We start from the raw sequence: 5,388 nt of genomic DNA on the forward strand, positions 1-5,388 counted from the left end.
GTGTTTTTAATATGAAGGTTAAAGAAAATTTATTTGGTTTTATCAATATTGCCAAAGCACATTGAGAACTTTCAAACGATTTAGTCATACTTCTTGAATATTGGATTACTGATATCGGATATTGAATATCAACAACATATATAATCAAAAACTTTTTGTTAATATCTCTTTTTTTTGAATTTCATTCTAATAAAAAGTAAAGGTATATTTGCTAAGCAGTAATTTTTTGTTTGTTTTATAGTTGAATGCAAAACTTTCTACTTCGTTTTTTCAACATTTAGTATAAGTTAATTTATTTAAAACTACTAGAAATTTTTGTCGACTTAATTTATTTTGAAATAATGTTGAAATGCTATTATCAAGTGAAAAGAGGGTAATGTCATCGACAAACATGAGTGGCATCATCGGCAAACATGACTGTCATCATCGACAAACATGATTTTTATCAAGTTTGAAGTTTTATAGAGATCGTTAAAGTAAATTATTAAAAGAAGAGTTATAGGTACAGAATGTGAGGGACACACACACACAGGGAGTTTCGAGTACAGAGCCCTGGGAAATTTCACTGCGTAAATCTGATATATAAGCACTACTTTACTATTTTTGAATGTTTCTAATAGCATTAAATGATTAATGATATTAAAAGTTTTTGATATTTTTAAGTTTTTGCTCATTTATGAAAACTCTAAACGTCTAGAAGTTTAACAACTGCGAGAAAATTGAAGTAATGCGTGTTCTGCGAGTAAATTGAATGCGTGTTCTGCGAGTAAATTGAAGTAAAGCGTGTTTGGTTGAGTAATTCTTTTTAAATCCATATTGATCGACAAAGAGTAACTTATTTGAAGAAAGCTGATTGTAAATTACGTTATTACGTAAAATACAATCAGCTTTGTTATTGTAAATTACGTTAGAGTTCCCTCTCTTATATTTAGAAAAGCAAAAAAAAACAACGTTTAGACGATAATTCAAATTATCGTCTAAACTTTGATTTGTTTAATTCAATTAGTGTTACAATTGTAACACTAATTGAATTTCTCATTTTAAAAGTTGATCACTTCTATTTTTTTTTTTTTACAATTTAATTTTTTTATCAATACAAATTTGTCATATATATAATAAAATCATTGCTAAAAATATAGTAACTTGATATAAAATCAATAAATGTTGCATTATACAAAAAATGAAAATGCAAAGTTTGATCATTATTTAAAAACCGAAGGAGACTTGCAGAAGCTTTAATAGTCATCGTTTAATATTAAATTACATTACTTGTGGCATTTTTTCTATATTTCCACGACGACTTTGTATTTATAAACAATGTAATGTCCTTAGTTTATTTTCAGTTAACGTAAGAATAAAAATAGTTCTAGAAAATTAAAAGGATGCAATGTTAAACGAACATCTGGATCATAAAAATATTTTTTTGAAAATATAGACGTTCATACACGCTCACATACGTCCGCATACAAACATAATATATATTCAGGTTCGATAAAGTTAAGGGGGCAAGGGGGCATGTAGAAATTTCTATAAATAGAGGACTATTTTTTAGAAATTAAGGATTAAGCCCTCCACTTCGAAACCCGTGTCGTCAGCCCTATTATTAACAGTTTTTTTTTTTCTATTTATGAACGATATTTTTTACTGATTTTAGTTGAAATTTTTTGTGCGTGTTAATCTTACTTATATTTTTGATTACATGTTCAAAAAACTGTTGGAGTTCAAGATGAAATTTTTTAATAATGTTTTCAGAGAGTTTAACTTTTTATTTCATTTTTAAAATTGGTAACCTACTTTTAAAACTTTTGAGAAAATTGGTTGCATCCCATCTTTTTATAAAATATTTATACATAAAAAAAATTTATAGTTTATATATACTTGACATGTATTAGACCTAGTTTATATATGTCATAAATATAGTTATTAGTTATATATTTTTATAAAAACTAACAAAAACGAGCCAATCGGAAGCAAATTAAGTTATATGCAAATAATTTTCGATTCTGCTTACAAAGCATAAAACGAACTCAAAATTTTGCGATAACGAAAATAACCCATTTTTAAAACAAGCTAACTTTACATTTCGCATATACAAACACATGCAACTCATCCATTCAAATGAAAAAACCTAAATTCATTATTAAGTTTTTTTAAGTGAAGTTTAAACTATTTTCAAAAATTTCTATAAAAATTCCAAATTAAATCTAAAAAAAAAAGTGAAGAAATTTCTTAATTTTTTAAGTGAAAAAATGTCAAAATTTTTACTTATAGAAACGTCCATTTTTGTATTGAAATCAAAAACAAAATAAAACTTAAAAAAAAAATTGAATTTTAAACAAATTTCATAGACAAAGCTTTAACTTTTTAACTAACAGGTTAATAAAATATATGAATAAATGAAAAAGTTAGTAAATGGTTTCAAAGTTATTTATCCAACAGAAAACAATTTGTTTCTTGTAATGATATTAATCATACACAGTTTTTTCATGTTTCATGTGGTGTTCCGCAAGGTTCCATCTTAGGCCCTCTTTTGTTCTTAATATATATCAACGACTTGCATAAAGCATCAAATCTTCTAAGTATTACGTTTGCTGATGACATAAACTTATTTCTATCTAACAGTGACATCTACCTACTATTCTCCATTATGAACAAAGAACTTCAAAACATATCTAAATGGTTTAAAAGTAACAAATTAACATTAAATGTAAACAAAACAAAATGGATTTTTTTCCAACCGCTCTCCAAAAAACGTTCTCTACCCCAAAATTTACCAAAAATTTTTATTGACCATAATGAAATAAAAAGAGATTCTGTAACTAAATACCTGGAGGTTTTCATTGACGAGAACATCACATGGAAACATCATATTAACTATGTCTGCTCGAAAGTTTCAAAAAGTATTGGAATTCTATATAAGGCGCGTACTCATTTAGATAAAAATAATTTAACTATACTTTATTATTCTTTTATTCATAGTTATATAAGTTATGGAATTATTGGCTGGGGTAGTACTGATCAAAGCAAGTTACAATGTCTCTTATTCTGTTTTTAAAATTAAATTAAAAGATCTCATTCTCTCTATTGAAAATATCTTAGAATATTTTTAATTTGTCTTATGATATATATAATTTTGAAATGTATGTTCAATCTTTGTTTTATACTTGTTGACAATTTGTTTCTATATATCTAAGTACTATTTTAATATTTTTATGTTAATTTTTTACGTTCTCTTATTGTAAAAAGGCGTTTTTATAATACTTTATGTACTCTGTTTTGTAAAAGGCTTCTGACGATAAGATCATTTGATCTTCTTTTAGAAGCCTTGTTTGTATTTGAAAAAAATATGTAATTTATATATATTACGTCAAATGTAAACAAAAACTTACGAAAAAAAATAAATAAAATAAAATATATACTCTTTATTATATTCAGCGCGCGAAAGTTTAAAAAAGAAATCTTTTTAATTTAACTACGAGTGAATAAAGTTTTTTTAATAATATTTTATATATATTTTTTTAATAATATTATATAAACTTTTTGTAATATTTTATAAATTTATTTTCAATTGATAAAAAATACGTTAGTTACAAACACAACTCGCGAACTCTAGGAAATAAAGTATCGATTCCTTTTAATCTTAAACAAAGTTATGTGTTGCCATAATCTACGTAGCAACCTTAGTTACAACAAATAAAAAATAAAGTTTAAAATGATTTTTAATTTCAAATCATCTGGAATGGGGCAATTCAGAATAATATTCATTTTATGTAACATGACATATCAAAATAGGATCAATACCTAAATAACCACGGCACATTTTAACGGTAAATTGTATTAAAATAATTAAAGTGAAGGAGAATGACGGAACGTCATAAACAAAATAATTTTATTAACTGCTTTAAAATTTTATATATAACTTATATTGTTTACAAACAAAAAATTAAAATATATAAAATAATGAAGTTCTTTATATATTTGCGACTTGTTTATGTCGTTAACAAGTGAAAGCAAAGTTTAAGTCTTGATTTATCAGACCAAAAACGAACTAGATAACTAACCAGGCAATTCTTTTGCAGTCATTTTTGCAGTTATTGTCGTTGTTATCGCAATATTTAGCGCAATCTTTAAAATGTTCTCTGGGAAATCTGATATTATTTAGCACGTTTGGTTTATTGTCGTTACTCTGTAAGTTTGCATAGCGTTTCCATTCAATTAATTTATTATTCTATAAAAAGTAAATTCAAGATAAAAACAAAAACATGAAAGACTTATGTTAATTATAGTTATATTATCATAAATTTTAATAATTATGATTACATGATTGTTTCTTTAAATAATTTATTAAAAAAAATATTATTTGTTCAAAAACAAAAACACTAAAAAAACAACCTGATAAATATCCTCTTTTTTACGAAAGTTATCAACCATTCCTCCTGCAAATCCATCAAGTGAATGAGCTAAAAGAAGACCTGCCATGACAAGGTTTACAATTTGAATCATTTCTTAAAAAAATGATTAAGCAATATACTTTTGAGAGGTCTGCCAAATATATATGTATATATGTGCCGTAAAGACATTAAATAGACAAAAGTATAATGAACTATAAGCAAACATCATTCATAATGAAATAATTTAAACAAACCTGTCGAGCAGATTTTGCTTAAAAACTTAAAAATATTTACAACGTTTTACAAAGCAATGATAAAAAACTTATATTCCTCAGGGAACACCTGGAAAAACTTTTTTACTGAATTGCTCAGTGTTAGCTTTAAACTTTAGACCAACTTACCACTTTTCTTTGTAACCTAAAATTTTTGTCTCCTTTATTTATAGAAAAACATGAAAAAGAGTCGGAAAATAAAGTGAAATTAACTTTATAAAAAAACCTTTATTTTTTTAATTACATGAAAATTATTAAATTAATGGCGCCATATTTTTTATGTTTGTTTATTGTACGTTATGTTTGTTTTCATCTTGCTGTGATTTGTTTTTTATTACTTGTTTTAAAAATATTTAAAAAAAAGAGGGAGATAAAAATAAAGTTAAAGTGTTTGCACCCAGTTAAGTGAACGCCTTTTTTCTCATTTCAAAACGCCCATTATTTGAGGTTTATTATTTAGGGCAAGTATAAAAAATTATATGACATGTTTAAAAAATTGTGAACAGATTGCTAAATAGTTTTGGTTGCTACAACTTTCAAAATTTTATTCAAAAGTTCAAAAATTACGATTGATCTGCTATTATGTGTTGCTAGAACAACTTAAAACAAAACTTATTCAATTATTATTTTTGTCAGAAAAGGAGGGGGGGGGGGAAGGGGAAATCTTTGAAGTCTGCTTAGTTTCTGTACTCTTTTTTTTTGTTTGTTTGTTTAGAAACTAAAAC

At 25.3% G+C, this 5,388-nt stretch overlaps 1 long non-coding RNA gene across 1 annotated transcript; it reads right to left on the reverse strand.

Annotated features, from left to right (window-relative positions):
* Positions 1-3,875: 3,875 nt before the first annotated feature.
* Positions 3,876-4,825, reverse strand: LOC105843865 (uncharacterized). Its single transcript, XR_010636410.1, has 2 exons — positions 4,393-4,825; positions 3,876-4,228 (listed from the first exon to the last, which is right to left on the reverse strand). It is a non-coding gene; the product is annotated as an uncharacterized LOC105843865 (long non-coding RNA).
* Between the last annotated feature and the right edge of the window lie 563 nt (positions 4,826-5,388).

Source organism: Hydra vulgaris, chromosome 02, assembly GCF_038396675.1.
Source record: "Hydra vulgaris chromosome 02, alternate assembly HydraT2T_AEP".
Lineage (NCBI taxonomy): Eukaryota > Metazoa > Cnidaria > Hydrozoa > Anthoathecata > Hydridae > Hydra > Hydra vulgaris.